Raw genomic sequence first — 17,586 nt, forward strand, 5'->3', positions numbered from 1 at the left:
GGCCAACCACGGAACGGGAGTTCACATATGGGCAAGGTGTACGGGAGCCCAGGCACTAGTTACAACGCACTGCCAATGTCGCACGCACGCACAAATACAAGCTCAACATCCAGTGCACACAACTCAATGAAACAGAGCACACACACACACACACACACACACACACGTGACAATACACTGACTGAACAAATACAAATACCAGGATACAGATACTGTAAGCAAACAGACACACAGTTACTTACTCTATGGATACATCCTCTTCTATTGGTTGCTAAGCAGCTGGTCCGGTAGATGTTTCCCGTTTGACCTCACAATGGACCACACTACTGAGCTCCAATGACGAGGTTTATGACCTGGGTTAGAACACAGAGAACATGGTTAGAACACACGCCCATAACAATCAAACTGTTAACGCCAAATAAAGGCCACTTGTCGCAGTGATTCGCGAGAAGATTGCGATAACTAGCCTACAGTAGAAATGTGAAGAATTGAATTAAGTTTAATTATCTGGGGGCATTGTTACGGGGACGATTGACAGCAACAACCGTCCTCCTGCTCTACAGTAATAGATGTTGTTCAGTGTTCCACAGAACATGGCAGCGTTTCATTATGGGAGTCTGGCACACCCATGGGTAGTCACCCAACAATGCCTCCCGTGGAAGAGGAGACATTCTGAGGACAGTGACGGTGGTCAGACGGGTGCCACATTTCGTTGCTCTACAGTTGCCTCAGGCATGACTAGACAAGACGTTTTTGGCCGGCCCAACACGACACACTGCTCCCTTCATTCCATTCTGCCCTCTCATGGGCTGCCACAGAAGCTCAGGCCGTTTCATTTCTGATTTTGTGCAGAGGCATTTAATGTTTCATTAAGCACAAATAATCCACCATTGATACTACACGCCTGGTCTGGAATTTAAAGAGGCAGCGAGGGAGAATTCCGTGACCAAGGCCGATCAAGCGGTCTAAAGCTGCTGCCTCCGCTGCACATGTTCTGCTGCTGCACAGGTTTGAATCCAGCCCACATCTCTTTCAGTAAAAAATAATAAATCTATCTTGCCTGTTCAGTAAAGAATAAATATAGCAGGAAAAAAATATTTTAAAAAAAATCTGAAATGCCCTCAAACATAAGAAATACAGGTAGAATGTATACGTTGGTGAGGCAAGACAGGGCGACCGCAACACGATAAAAGTACATGAAAAGTGAGAACACAGGGAACACACGGGAAAACTGAAGTAATCGTTTTTAATATCTAGTTGTATGTACAGCCCAGTCCAACCCCAACAGGTTCAAGAGAGTTGAAAATCACAACAAGCCTTCCTATCAGGGATCAGTGCAAAGTCACCCACCACCAGCACCAGCACCACCACACTGCTCCTCAAACCAGGAAGTCATGTGGGTTAACAGGGTCTCCCAGCGGCTCAGTCAGGGCTCCAGGCAAGACTTGCTGACTCACGTCCCGTTCATACACACTGAAGACACGGTTAAAAACACACAACAGCAGTACATTAGTCAGTGACTCTAGTTTGTCACAAAGTACCTAGTAAAACACACCATGATCCCACCGGGTTGGCTGTTTGTCTGAGAGCAGGCCATAGCAAGACCACTTAAAAGTTCTCCTGTAATGGTGTTTTTTCCACAGCTGAAGTGGGTTTTGACAATAGAATATCCTGTTACCACAATGAAATGTCTCCCAGTCTGTTGGCACGTCCATACGGATATCTCAGAGACAAAAAAAAAACCGGTGACAAAAAAGGACAGGCCGTCTGTTTTATGACCATATAAAGAAGCGAACGGGCTCACATGACATGGCGACTCATCATCATCATCTTCAAGCTCCAAACATTCTTAAGTGGTATTTTCTTGGCTCTGTGTGGGGATTCCAAATAATTTAAAACCAATAGTAAACTGAACATTGGCCACATCTTTCTCAAAAAGGGGTATCAGCGTTCATCTCCTACATGCAAAGAAAGGAATTCATCCCCCTGTAGGTCAGAGGAATAGCAGGGAGTTTTAGTACAAGGCTTGCATAACAATTTTAACCATGACCACCTGCGGAAAGCAAACTTCAGGTAGTACACCGAGTTCCTGAAAGCTACCTGTGATTAAACCACAGACCTTTTCGAAACAAGACTGAGCTTCCTTAAGTTAAACTTACATGAACATTTGGCATCTGACACAAGTCAAATACAGAGCAAGGCGCACACACTTTCTAACCGACCAAACCAGCTTAACCCTTTGACATGTCCCAAGTTTTGCCTGAAGAGGCACATTTAACTTGTACCAACTCGCCAAGCCAAGCAAATATATTAAAAGTATCAACCATTTACTTAACAGTGACTCCGTGAGGCATTGTTTGTCTGACGATGTCTAGTCAAAACGAGTATGACATGATATAGCCTTCTTTTTGGCCATACACCGACAGTTGGCAAGATGGAGGCTCCCCTTTTGGTGGCTCAGATGCTTCATCCGGTGAGATTCAAATCTAAGTGAATTGAGATTTGATGGATGTGGACGTGCAATCACATTGCCCTTTCCCATTCGGCTGAAGAGTCAATGACGGAATTAGTTTGAAGTGTGTGAGAAACTTAAACTACTTTATGAATCTGTTTGGCAATTGTATCATTTTTGGGGGGTTTATTTAAAAGTTCTAGTGAAAAGAAGAACCTTGTAGAGATTGAATGCCCATCTAACTGAATACTTCTGGCCCAAGTCCTCTTGAAACAATGATTTGATCTTCTGAGGCAGTTTTAAAAAGAGTCCTATTGGTAGCCCATATAATTCCTCTGACACTCATTCTGCCACTTTGTACCAGTTTAGTTTAAACCCAAAGACATTCTAGACTGCTGATATCATAGGATCTTTCTGTATGAGTACCCCCTTTCACTTACTGATGGAGATTTTCCAAAGAAAATCACCCCATCATAGGTACAAAATAATTATGATAATTTCATTTTTTTTTTTTTTCTTATTGCCTGGTGACAAATGAAACTAGTCTATAGGTGAGGAGAAACTGAAATCCATGATTCAGTTGTCTTTAAACAGCCATTAAAAACCTTGTCCAGGGAGGAGTTTGTCAGAAAGTGTAAAGCAGACCTCATAACCACAGTAGGTCGTCAGTCTTACCACCTCAAGGGGCTCGTAAATGAAAACTACTTTAATCAGAAATATTCTTAAAAACAAGTCACATAGAAAATCGGAAGTGTTGGCACTACCTCGCAGTGGTCAGAGAAAACAAAGAAAGTGACAAAAGCACTATCCTCTTCTATTCCCAAGACGTCCATACTTACCTAAACTTTGCATTAGCTGTTAAAAAAAACAAAAAAAATCACAGATAAGGGTGTCATCTTGGCTCACAGACCCCTATAGGGGTGAGAAGGCATAAACAGAGTGGAAAACCAGTAAAATTCTCCTTTACGTTGCCTTGCACGCGCCAGTCAGGGCATGTTATGCAACGCCCCCAGCAGAGAGATGTCAGCGATGGGATACAGACCACAGTGAATCGGGGGCGTATATGAACAGGGTCACACACATCATCCCGTCAGCACAACGTCACAACATCGTGGCTGGCATTTCGTCGTTATTCACATTATAATGCCCTTAATTCAAGGATGTGAATTACAGACAACTTTCTTTTGCAGCCGGGCTAAGCCGGAGAAAGTCTGCATGGAAGCCCAGTTCCTGCAAGTGATTAGTGTGTGTGTGTGTGTGTGTGTGTGTGTGTGTGTGTGTGAGAGCATGGGGGCGGAGGGGGGGGGGGGGGGGGGGTTGTTCGCTTTGAGAGTTCTCGGGTTGTTTTGTCTGCAAGCGAAGGAAAGGAATGCCAAAATTAAACATGCCGGACAGGATGCCCTGAGGGGAACGAAGCTGGGAAGGGGAGAGGCACGAAAGGAGAGAAGTCAAGACCAACACGAAAAAGAATGGAACATCAAATTGATCTCTTAGTAGCGGGCGGCGGTATCCCTTCCCCCATGTGTTCACATTCCAGTGAGCGAAGGTAGACACTAATGCCTGAATGTCTTGACAGAACCAACAGATGCCCTGCCGCAAGCACTCTCCTTTCACTCAGAACCTGAACAACTCGTTATAATGGGTTATGCCGTTGTAATCGGTTGTCCCAAGACGACAAGTGCCTTGAGGTAATTTCTGTCTTCAAACGGCTTTTGTTACCCGCTGCCTGTCAGAGGTTAGAGGGCAAAACACTAATTAATGTAGGGCACTTGACACTCAATTTCCTCATCACAGACAGCAGTTACGAAGGCCTACCGCTGCTCTGACTCATTTCAAAATACTCACAGTAAAAACCTAATCATTAGGGGGACTAATTAAAATTAAAAAATGTAAAAAGTTAATTCTTAGACTCGGCCAACTATTCTGAATTGATTTGCATTTCTTCCTTATAGGGTCTGTTGACCCACGGGCTTCTGTGTTTGGCAGGCGCCCCATAGACCTACAGCTCAGAGTGGGAAAAGATAAAACAGGACCTTAACTTGGGGGGGGGGGGGTGGAACAGTAAAGAATCAAGAAAAAGGGAGGTACAAAGAGTCCAAGTGGGTGGGCAAAATATTTTCTTGGCCACTGGCAGCACCACAGCGCAACCTTGTTCGACCAGGGAGGGGACACTCACATCTGGGGCCCGGGGGCTCGTTTATCAGTCATCAAGGCCAATGGCGGAGCAAAGTGCCTGACATCACAAGGGAGGGATCTGGAGGCAGCACACCGCACTGTGAAAATTAAAGAGCAAACTGTGGCACGATCAAGAGACCGAACCCAACGAGTAAAACCGTGACAAAGCATTGTTCAGTTCACACCAGAGAGGAGGCAGGCCAGCCTAGCTAGAAAATAAATGGAGACGAAAAAAACAAAAAACATGTTGGACCATAAAAATGCCTGGTATTCTAGAACACAAATGAGCTAGTCAGGTCTGGGAGTGTTTTAAGGATTCCTGCGGGGCTGGAGCGAGCTACTGCAGGAATCAGGCCTTCCTGTACCCTTATTACTCAGGACAAAGGAAGGCCCATGTTACAGAAGCAGGGAGAGAGAGGCAGGAATGCCAGACGAGGAAGTTCCTCAACATGTCCTATTATGGTCGTATGCGCGCTGCAGGTCCAATAAAACCATAATAACTACACGGGGTTAATCGCCTGGTGCGGCGATGACAGTTGGCCACCATACAGGGAATGGCGACAACCCGAATTTCATCCAAACCATGCATGAGAAGACTAAAGGGAAAAACACAAAATGTAGGATATTTTCTAAGCTAATAAGGAACTTCTGTGACTGAGCTACCAATAGGAATGGAGGGGGGGTGGGGCTCCAGATAAAGACATGTTGACGACTCGGATATGAGCAGTGCGGCTCACCTCAGCAGACCCCGTTACCAGACTGAGCCAAAGCCAACACACTCACAGCAGGGATGTTCAAGAGAGGGGGTCTGAATCGTGATGGCGGACCCATTTCTGTCCCCAACGCTTGGATCCAGTCAGACCAGATGCAGCGACCTGAAGAGCAGCCAGCGGCTTCAAAATCCTTCATTAAAACCGAGCAAAGCTAAAAACGTGCGGTTCACCGAGCGTCTCTATTTTTACAGCCACTTTGCTCCATGAGACGGCTCACATGAGCTCCTAAAGCAACGGGTTGGCACGTGGTTACGCGCTGGCCCTACTCGTAGCGCCGTTGGAGAACGCACTGGATCTGCTCGAAAATAACCCTGGGGGAGAACACCACAGCGAAAAACAGTTTGGCTGTCAACGTCCCGTGCTGGCACGCCATTGAAGGAAGCCTTAATCCAAACACATTTGCGTGTCTGTATGGAAAACATAAAAGACAAGTAGTAATTAATTTCCCTGGCATCTGAATAAAATGCAGGAGTAGACTTGAAGTTGGGCTGGGAGCTGTTGGTGGTGGGAAGACTTGGTCGCTGTAGCATCATAACATTCCTCACCCTCAAATCTGGTATATTTATAAGAAATCATCCTGATTTTCCTGACGAAAAACAATCTGCTGAAGTTGGGAGGGGGTTCATTGCTAACTTCTGATAGCTAACAAGGCTCAAACATCAGCATCTTAAGATGGCTAAGCAAGCCCCAGTTCAAACATAGCAGTATTGTCACACCAAAAGAAAAGCAGTAATTGGATACAGGCTGAATTCATTTAGTGTCTCAGTCTTTTCACAATAGTTTGACAGCCTCTCCCCCTTTCACATCGATAAGAGTAAAGCAGGACTGTTTCAGACATAGTTCCAGATAATCCATACTGACAGTTGAAGAAATTAGGAGTGGGAATTGCCAGGGATTTCACAATACAAATCTATAATATATATAGCAACTTAATACTGTGATTTGATTGCGATTTCATGTCCCAAACATTGCTCACGTCTGCTGCAAGTCAGTGGGAAAAGTGAAAAAATGTGTCTGGATTTGTGAGTTTTGTAGACATCTTAAAAATGATGTGCACAGTTCAGCGCAATACAACCGTTGGACCCACACCTAATTCATATTTAACCTTCATTTTAGCAGCGGAGGTCATGTGGGGACCAGAGGTCTCTTTTGCACGTCAGTGACAAACGCTTCGACCATTGGGACTGTACATGCGTGAGCACGAGTGTGTAGTTGTGCCCAAACACCAACCACAAGTTGGCACAATGCCGACAGGGTGTATGGCTGCCCGGTGCCGGTCAAAAACGTCATCACCATTTCTTTGACAAATATTGCAATTATGGTTATGATTAGCAAACATTGGTGTAAAGTGTAGATAATATCACTTAATAGGAGATAATAGCCTACATAATGTGCTATTAAAATGGTTAAATATCGAGTTAAGGTTCAGTTTATTTTTTTTATTCTACACTCATTAACAATTTGAAGGAGTAGCCTGGATCAAAACATGCATTTGTAAAATTTCTTAACCCTTGAGGTATATTTCCTCCCATATTAAGTAGGTTTTTAGGCACAGACATTGAAGCTGAAATAACCATATAACAAGAATAACCCTGTTGTTGTGTGTGACATCAAGTATTTTTTTTTAAATGGGTCCAGGTATTTAAGTAATCTACAAAAATACCTACAGCACCTGCAAGAACACTATTATGGTCATACAATGCGCACCCGTCGCGTCGCATAAAGCACACCTCATTCATATTAGTTTGGAGCCAAATATCACAAGGCTGGGTATTGCACTTGTCGATATTGAAATGTACATTATAATTCGATTAATCATGCAGCCCTACAGCGATGGTATGAAATTGGTAATTGTTATGTCAAAGCAAACAGCTCAGCCATGCCAGCCTGATCATACTTACATTCAGTTGTCGGAATTAGTCTAAACTATGTAAGATTTGTTGCAGGGTCGTTGCAATTGACAGGGAAGCAAAGACAAAAATCACCTGATGAACCTGCCTGAACGTAAACAAGTACATCTAGTTTCCCCAACCCCCAAGGACCACTGTTGGGGAACTGCAGATGTTTGCCAAGTCTTGGAGTCACAATGTATCTAAAACTACCATTTAGCACCACCTGCATGGCATCAAGCCACTGGGAAGTCTCAAGACATCAGTGCCTGAAATTTGCTATATATATCATTTGAATTTTGAATGGATCTGGGTTAATGGTCAGAATGATCACGTACAATAGTACAAAGACCAGAATCTGTCTGCCTCTACCAAGGGGCTAAAACTGGGTCGTTCTTGGACCTTCCAGTAGGACAATATTCAAAAGCATTCCTACAGAGCCAATCTCAATTATATAGCAAAATTCAAGCTTTGCTTTACAAAGAAAAAGAACAATATAAAAATACAGCAGAATAAAAACAAGTAGGCAATTCAATGTGCTTTATAAAAATGGACCACTAACCAAAGAATCAAGTGTTTGGAATTGCCATCAAACTCCCCTGACCTAGACAACAATGAAAACCTGTGGGGTGAGCTGAAGGTGGGAGTCCGCAAGCATGGACAAATTATTCTAAAGGACCGGAAGAGATTCGGCATGGAGAAATAGTTTCCAATCCCTTTCTGTCTTCTTCGAACACTACAGGTGAAGACCTTGGCAAGGAAGGTTGAAAATAAGAAATAAATTCATAGCCTTTTCTTACAGGAGACCAAGAATGTCTAATTAATCGACCACAACGAAAGTTAAGACACGGATAAAATGTGAATTCGAACACATACTTACATGTTATGATACCAGGTATTTTCCATAAAAAATAATAATAATAAGAGGCTTTGTCCTGATATCTGTAGTAAATGTGAAAAGGCCATAAGCCTCCCTCCTGGAGCATTCCCTGTCTTTTCACACGCAAGACCAATAAGTGTAACGTGTGTGCGCGCACACAGCAGAATGTGGGAAACATGCAGGGTTGTTGCCACGGCAATGAAAGCCAACAGGGTCATAAAACACATCCGACGTTCAAACCCCCCCCCCCCCCATCCACCCAACCCTTCCCTCCTGGATCCCAAGGCTGGACGGAGGCCACGGTTGTTATCTCAGGGGCTGAGTGACATCACTCAGCGAGGACTCATTCACATCCAGCTGCACTCTAACCTCTCCCTCCCTTTCCCTCAACTCTTTCGGCTGATGACGGAGAGAGCCAGAGGGCTGAGTGGGCGCATGGCTGGGACAGTCAGGTTCAAAGCAGATTTATGCCCGGCGCTTCGGTTGCCCGGTGCTTTGGTTGCCCTACCTTATGGAAACATAATGACCACATTCTATCTCGGGGGTTCAATAGCAGGAGGAGCTTGATTTCTCGCTCTGGAGGAAAGAAAATTACGTAGGTTGGTTGCTAGGTGTCCCAGGTCGTAGCCCAGATGCCCAAGCACGCTCTCTGATGCCAAAAAGGCTAATTACAGCTCATGATTGATTTAGGGGTAAAGCAAGCAAACCCCCCCCCCCCCCCCCCCCAGCTGCCGGAGAAATGCAACACAAAACATAGCAGCAAGGCTTGGAAAGTGTTCGTGAGGAGCTGCCAGGAATGGAAAAATGACACCTTATTTTATCCACATCTTTTTGCCATTCATCTCCTGTCACGCTGCCCTCACACACTTCGAAGCTCAAGTACGAAATGGCGCCTCTAGCAAACTCAGCAACCCTCACATCTGCAGTCAACGTCTTCTCCAAGCTACAACAGCAGCAACAAACTGGCAACTACGGCGACTAAAAGCCCAAACACCCCCGGATGAACTTGCTGGGTCCTGTCGATCTGAGGCGGGACTTCACCAGGTTTTTGCCAACCACAGCCGAACAAAAACCAAAAGCGCATAGGACTGACTCGACTGAAAAGGCAACTGAAAATAAAACTAACTAATAAAATCCTGCAAAATGTTAAGATATGCTTGGGAACAGTCAAAAACCATGGTATAGGATTTGGAAGAGACTTATTAGTCAACGTGAGCAAGAGTTAAACGCCAGTAAAAGTTAAAATGGTTCAACAGTTACGAACTGTAAAGGAGCTTTAAATACTTTAGAGATACTGGGCCATGTGTCACTGAGTAGCCGTTTGTTACTCAGCTTCTTCGGTAAGCATTCAAAAGCAAGTCATAGTATGAACTGTAGATTGGAACTGTCCTGTTAAAGTAATTTTCCGTGAATTGTTCTAACCATTCTATTCTATTCTATGCTCTATATGTTTAACCCATCTGGAAAGCAAAATCCAGGCAGATACCATGTGAAAATGTGTCAGTTGTAAATTAGAGGCATGTTCACAGACCTCTGGTCCACCTTCCACACTCACTATTTCTCTTAATGAAGAATGCACCTTGAACCAGACTGGAATGGCTTCTGAAAAATGTAAAAAATGCACACATTTTCCCCTCTAAGACCCCTTACAGACCCCACCCCACCCCACCCCTTTCCAGCCCACCAACCCTACAACATTCCAGAGTTTTCAACACTAGTAACACACACACACACACACACACACACACACACACACACACACACACCTGACCCAGACATCCCTTTTATGGGTAAGCAGTTCAGATTTCTCTTTTCATTAACTTCCAAAAATACCCCTGGACCGGTCTGGAGGAGGAGGAGGGAGGAGATCAGCCGAGAACTCCTCGTTAGGGAACCGCAGATAAGAATCAGTTGGAGACCAGACTGGGGAATATTGGCCTGCCCAGAAGACTCAAGGAACACACACAAAAGAAAATGATGTCGCCAAGGAATTTCTGGGACGTGTCTTAACTTTTCTCATCCAAGTTAACTTCCTCATCCCTCGCTATGCCACCGTCCAAACGCTATGCCTCAGACCGCCGCACCACTGGAGTGCTTTCCATCTTCTCTTTCAAGTGTTGCATGTCACCGTTCCTTAGGTTTTGTAGAGGTGCCACAAAACCCGTCAGTGTGGGCGTGCAGTATTGGTACAGTCCTGTAAAAGATGCTTCTGGGCTCAAAGGCACAACCGTCCAAAACAGCCCATTACTGGTTGAAGAAGCACTTAACATGGAGTGACGACTTTCTCGAAAGTGGTCCAGAGCCATTGTTCATGAAAATTCAGAGGGGTGAAGGCTTACTGGGCTTACGATTAAACGTGAGAAGACCTGCCATCTTCAAGTCTTGGCAGTGAACGGTGTTCATGTGGGCTTAATCAATGTAAGTGACAAGAACAGACAGAAAGCATGAGAGCAGGTAACAGCAAGGGAACTAAATAAGGTTGATCAAAGAGACAAACATCAAACACGTGTAAGTCCCTTTGTAACTAAGCAGGAACTGTTTTCTGATGCAGCAGAAACATTCACAAAAACAATCTCAACTTCCGATAAAGACACAGAATGGCTGAGCAGGCTAAATGAAGACCAGATGAAAATGTTTTTGCCCTTTACGAATATTATTTTCTTCGGTACAAGTTGGTTTACTGGGGAAATAATGGAGGATAGCATGAATTCCTGGGGCAACAAGGTGTTTTGGATGTCTGATGTATGAGAACATTGGGGTTAATCCCCAACAATTTATGATAGCGGTTAGCCTAGCAGCCAAAAGATCAGTTTGGATGAGTGATGAATGAGGGAAGTTCTAGTTTCAGTCAACTCTGACCTATTAATTATGTTAAAGAAGAACAATAAAATAAAGCTTAATAAAATGAAATAAGGAGGTAGAGGAACAAAATAAGTGAATGTAGGATCACATTAGCCACCACACCACACCACACCACACCCACACACACACACACGACAACTTTTCCAAGGGTGAACCAAATCACCACAGGTAAACCATCCAGAAGGTTATATTTTACAGTCTGTTTTGACCAACTCAAATGCAACCCTTCACATCTGCTATGCCATCCTCTAGCACACTAATCTAATGGACTGTCAAAAGCATGGAAGTTCACATCAACTCACAATACAACTCAGAGGCCAAGCAAAGGTTTTTCCTGGGGGCAGAGCCGTGTGGGTTGGAAAATGGAAACGCTAAAAGGTGCAGCGTGTGAAAATTATGTTTTTATGGTCTCACAAGTTGGATCTCCAATGATTTCTTAAAGCTTTGTAACATACCGGGAGGCTAATTTTACCAACACACAGGGAGACGCACGTGTGGGCTTTATAAAGGAACTTGACGTGTGTTAGTTCTCATCCAGTAGAATTCCAATAACAGGGACTGATTGAGAAACAGGTTTATTGATCAAGGTGTCAGACCAAGTTGCTGGCTGCTCGTGATCTTCGGGCTGTGAGACACAACACATTTTCAGCCCGCTTTAAGGACACCCACTCACAAACCAAGGCATCATTCCTTGTCCAATAATCAGCCAATACTCAGAACTAAAAACCATCTCACACACATTTAAAAATGTCCCTGCCAGCAGTTGCTGCAAATTGACAATCAATATTATTAAGGGTCCAAATTGGTTTCTTCTTCTTGGCCGATGGGGCCTTTCTGGTCTACAGATGCTATTATTTTATAGCATTTTTCTATGGTTGAGGTTCAGCAAGTCGTGTCATATATTTCCATGTAACGGCTGAGAGACAGAGAGACAGACAGAGAGACAGACAGAGAGAGAGACAGAAAAACTGAAGGTGGGAAACAGAGTTTCAACAAGCTGGTCCTGGTTAATGAGAACAGTCTGAAAGTCAGTCACAAAGCCATGTGCTTCATCCAAGTGGACCACCAAAGGAACATTGCTGTTGTAGCTCCACAAAGAGCCTTTCCCCGGTACCCAGAACACGCTGCTGCTTGGGTGAGCCTCAATTCCCTCATCAACAGGCCCACAGAGAGGTTTGCCAAGTCCAATCGAAGCATCTAATAACAAGCTGCCAATTTTGCAGGCTTTGACACAAACAAGGCCTAAGTCAATGCGACAAGGACACACTGCAGCGTTGACCCAATCTCGCTGCTCACTGAGCTCGTGCTGCGCCTTTCGATGTATTGCCCAAATACACAAAGAAACACACACCATCCCACTGCACAGCATACTCAAATAGATGTTTAAAAGACTAAATTAACAGACACACGCATAGCACTTCAGCCTGACTCCAATCAGCATTACTCTAGTCAAGAGGAGTATTTGGACAACAGATTGATCCATGGAGATCAGAGCCTGTTATGTAACCAGTGACTAAGCAGCGTTGTGAACTGAGAACCCTCACAGTCTAGGATCTGACGACAGATCCACTGTGCTGCAAGAACGCAGACAGAACGCAAGTGGTTTAAACTCCAGCTGACATAACAGACACCTGCTGAAATCACTGTCACCCACCCACCCACCGGAGAGACTGGCCGCGTCACCCACCCACCAGAGAGACCGGCCGCGTCACCCACCCACCCACCGGAGAGACTGGCCGCGTCACCCACCTAACCACCGGAGAGACCGGCCCAGTCAACCACCCACCGGAGAGACCGGCCCAGTCAACCACCCACCGGAGAGACTGGCCCAGTCAACCACCCACCGGAGAGACCGGCCGCGTCATTCACCTACCCACCGGAGAGACCGGCCCCGTCATTCACCTACCCACCGGAGAGACCGGCCCCGTCATTCACCTACCCACCGGAGAGACCGGCCGCATCACCCACCCACCTACCGGAGAGACCGGCCCAGTCAACCACCCACCGGAGAGACCGGCCGCATCACCCACCCACCGGAGAGACCGGCCGCATCACCCACCCACCGGAGAGACCGGCCGCATCACCCACCCACCCACCCACCGGAGAGACCGGCCGCGTCACCCACCCTGTATTAGGTGAAAAGCACCAAAACACACCCAATAGGCAACACCAATGTAAAAAGACTGTAGAGGCATTTATAACCGTCCTTAACACACACTCTCTCTCTCTCTCTTTCTCTCTCAATCTCTCTCTCTAAAGGAACTAATCCATTCCCTTGCTGATGCGCGAGCAGCGTCTGTGTAGTGTCAACAGGAGGCCCGGTCCTGGATACTGAGGCCATTATTAGATAATCTCAATAAAATGTGGGCTGTGCGCTTCTCTAAACTCAATATGACTCACCAGGGCTATTTCAGAGAGGTCTTTTTCAGAGAAACCTGGAACCTCACCACCGGCATCCCTGACTGCCCGTCCAGGGAGGGGTAACATCCTGGGGGAGAGAGGACTGCTCTAACATACACACTTAGACGTGTACCACCCCCAACATTTTATTGACCAACGCCTGGGGATTTTCTCCTCAACATGCCCAGTGGTCCGAGTAGTGGCAACGCAGAAAAACCGCAATTTTCAATTCAATCCCCAGACTACTCATTTAGCCACTCCGTAATCCTTGGGTCCTCCTCTTAAGTCAGATAATTACACTTATTGGGCACCCACAAAGACTGCGCTTCAGCTTCAGCCAATGGCAGCGGAGATGCCATTTCACAGCATGTTTCCATGGAGTGGAAAACCAATCATGTGTGAGCCTAGACCATAAAGAGAGAAGAGGGGCGGAGATTATAACTCACAGTGTGACATACTTTGCTACTGAACAAACTATGCCCTCTCTCTTACATGCTGTCTCTCTTCATCATAAAAAGTCAATTTCATAAAGACGAAGTTCACAGGCACTCCTCTGCCGGCTGTATTTCAATCATCATCATTGACTTGTCTTAAGGTCACATAAATGCAAGCCAATAAGCTGACAGGCAGAATGGCCAGGTCCTAGAGGAAAAACACAGGAGACCTACAGCAGACCAGCATTCACAGCCCAACCAGAGGGGGAACAAGGCCGCTTGTAAAGGGTTTGCAGTTCAAGGGACGCTCGCTCTGTTTGGCACTGCACGGTTCTGACACGGCAAACACATCGACCTTGTCATTCGGCTCTAAGGTACACCAGGCATGAGGCAGTGTGGACAACACTGACACCGGTGAAACACGGGCCGTCAATAAGGACACAACCCCCCCCCCCCCCCCACACCCCTTATGGTGAACATCTGACAAGCGCAGCTGGTCTCCCAGACCAACATATCTGTAGTTGTACTGCTGCCATCAGACGGGCTGGAAGCAGTAGCTGAGCTAGTAGCTATGCTCACGGACGTACTGGAAAGCAATCAGAGACTTGCCTTCATGTCTGAAACAGGTCAAGGCAGGTCCCTTCTATTTTTCTCTCTGGCTTTCTTTTTACAGGCCCCACCTGCCAGATCGCTGTTTCCCTGGCTGCTGCTATGCACTGCAGCTGTGTGTGTGTGTGTGTGTGTGTCTGTACGCACTTAATTTCTTTGGATACACACTAAGTTTACAACAAGTTGCTGAGTTGACACTTTATAAATATGAGCGAATATCAATCCAATAAAAACATCACACAAATAATTAAAATCCTGAGCTAAACTGACTGCTACATTTTCTAGAAATGCTATTATTTCTTACTAATATCATTCTTCACAGAAACATTGTGAGCCAAGTAATTGTTTTTCCTAATGTTCCTCAAAGGGTAGCTATTATTACCTCAAATTCCAAGCAGAGCCATTGCGCAAGTGTTTAGTGAATTGGGAAAAACATTTGGAGGACCTCTTTTCCACACAGAATTCCATATCATTGACATACATCGCCTGCTGCCCTCTCAAGACTAAATCAACACGTTTTCAGGACCAGTACAACCATAGGCCCACTGCCCAACAACATATTTTAAGTATGGAGGGATTTTCTGCTCATGCATTCAAATTTCCGCACCACCCCCAACACCGATGTACGTGAGTGTTCACATAACTATTACCAAGTCGTCTGACCAAAGCACCACATCAAATCCAAGTGTCAACGCTTCATGCACCTCCCGATGTTTACATTTGTTGGATGACATGAAAAGGCTGGCGGTTCCCTGCTGTACAACAGCTTGAGCACAGAAACAAATACATTGACAGTTTACCTTCAGAGGTCAAATTGAAGAACATCACAAACACGGCTGTCAACACAGCTTTTTAGCTGTGCCAGCGTACAAATGTTTTTCTACTACCATCTTGTTTAGACCAATGTTATTTCTTAACCTTAACAGTCGACCTGACAAAAAAAAAACCTGTCTTCTTTACGTTCTGTTAGGAACTAAACATTCAGGGCAGGTTTCACGAAGAAAAAATAGTAAGGGACTAAAAAAAGAAAAACTGAGCTAAATTGAAACTTTGAGCTTGCTTTTTAGTTCTGGACTAGGCTTAATCTTTGGTCGCAATACTGCCCTTAAAGTGATCGTGGACTCAACGTTTAGCTGACTGAAAAAGAGAACAGTTGAATTTTTCGATTTAAAAAATAACAATTTTTGGCTACTGGAGAAACGGAGAAATTATAGCTGCATGACAGCCTATAATGTTCTGGAGGAAATCGTTTACGTTCTTGATCAACATTCCATCCAAAGGTTGATATGACTATTGAATGTAGGCTACATTAATCTACGTAGGCCTACGCTTAGACGAGGAAAACTTAACTGTAACACAATTTTAACCACCTGGTCACGGAATACATCGTCGTAGAAAGTTGGTATATAAAAATGTGGATACGTGCTTCTGAACACATTATCATACAGACGTGTTATTAGAATTGAAGAATAAGCAAACACGTCAGTTCTATTCGTGAGACTTTTTCTGCAACATTCAACAACCCGATTGCCTACTGAACGTGGCCCAGGTTTTTAGACGCAGTCCGGTGTTTCACGAAGGCTTCCTTTTGGCTGTGGCTGCAGTACAGCAAAGCAGGGGAGGAGGGGTGAAAACTTGCCGCAGTTCGGAGTCCGCCCGTATTGAACTCAGGAAGTTACCGTAGCACCGTTACACATGTTTCCTAGTTTTACATTTATCCAAACAAGTTCACCTACCTTGCCATGAGAAACATCTGCGATAGTCTCCAAATGCATTCAGATGGTGTCGAAGAGTTAGTTAAGACAAAATGAGTAGTTGGGAACCGCCGAACACTGCTCTTCCACAGATTTTTGTGGCTCAACAACCGGATAGGTTTTTTTTTCCCCCCAGAAGTGCCTTCGTTGGTTCTTCCTTCTATTCCCCTCCGTGTGCTTTTGTTGGATCAAACCATCACATTCCACCGTGTTCCTAACAATGAAAAAGGTGGGTTTTCCTTTGAGCCGGAGGACCCGCCTCTTGTGTGTGACCAGAATGGGTCTGACCGCAGCAAAAACGCCTTTCCCATAGAGTCCCGCCTCTTCTAGAGTCTAGCCGAACCGATGAATAAGAAGTGAAACATGCCAAATTCAGTGGGAAAAGAACACAATCCATGCATACTGCCCTGCAAAGGCAATCCGCAGTAACTACGTAAAAACTATAGCAACCAAAATCTGACTAGATATGCTTCTGACAGCCACGCCACGTTATACACATGTCTAAATGTTTAAATACGTCAGAGTGAAATCTTTTTTTTATTCGTACTTTATAATTATTTACCATTAGATCGTTTTAGTTTGTGATATTCACGATTATGCTCTTGGTTTATTGCGGAACACCCTCACAGCGATTTGGGGGACTTAAAAGTTGAGACGTGTCCTCGGATGCAAACTTTATCTTGCCAAGCACTAGGCTACTCATAACACCGCTGGCTCAGCCAGAACCTACATGGTTGGAGGGGAGTACAATGTCCAGCCAAAAACCACGAATGAGGTTGCACTATTTTATAGAAATTAGAGGAAAGTTCTGCCAAAAAAGCTGTGGACTGCATTCAAACCCATTCTGGGTTATAACTAGGCTATTCGTTTATGACCGCTGGATCACCGTACTGAAGGCAACGATGGATAAAGCTGCAACAGGACCATCCCCCATTTGTACACTTGTGTTCGCATAATTTTATATTGAAATACATTTGAATGTGCTGAGGCAAAATCCATCAAGCCGCATTTGCTATTGGGTCTACCGTGTTGATCTCAGCAATGGTTTGCTCAGTAACATAGACCAAAAAAGCGTATTCCAACTGTCCTCACCAAAGATACAACAGTCACCACCCAGCAGAGCGAGGTCAAAGTGCATCGGGCTCTCACTGCAATCATGTGACGATATAGGAGCCAAACAAGACATGCACCTGTAGGCCGGCAATAAGCGTTATTCTACTCCCGCGACCTTTTCGCTCATGCTCTGGCCGCATATATTAGCTGGCTTTTCATTAACCAGAATTACCGTTTGGTTGTTGGGACTGAAACTCGTACTGAAACATTTTATTAAGTATTAGATAAAGCCATTTACCTGTGGG

The 17,586-nt window shown here is 45.0% G+C and overlaps 1 protein-coding gene across 4 annotated transcripts in view; it reads right to left on the reverse strand.

The window, feature by feature from the left end:
• The window catches only part of luzp1 (leucine zipper protein 1), a 48,210-nt gene extending 31,683 nt beyond the window's left edge, over positions 1-16,527 (reverse strand). For 3 of the 4 annotated variants that reach the window (XM_010879641.5, XM_010879642.5, XM_020054198.3), the window contains exons 1-2: positions 16,211-16,527; positions 243-353 (exon numbers count right to left, since the gene is read on the reverse strand). The gene's annotated coding sequence lies outside the window, so the exon portion shown is untranslated. The remainder of the gene's footprint in view (positions 1-242; positions 354-16,210) is intronic. The other variant, XM_010879640.5, reaches the window with a different exon arrangement.
• Positions 16,528-17,586: the final 1,059 nt, after the last annotated feature.

The sequence above is a fragment of the Esox lucius genome, chromosome 15 (genome assembly GCF_011004845.1).
Source record: "Esox lucius isolate fEsoLuc1 chromosome 15, fEsoLuc1.pri, whole genome shotgun sequence".
Lineage (NCBI taxonomy): Eukaryota > Metazoa > Chordata > Actinopteri > Esociformes > Esocidae > Esox > Esox lucius.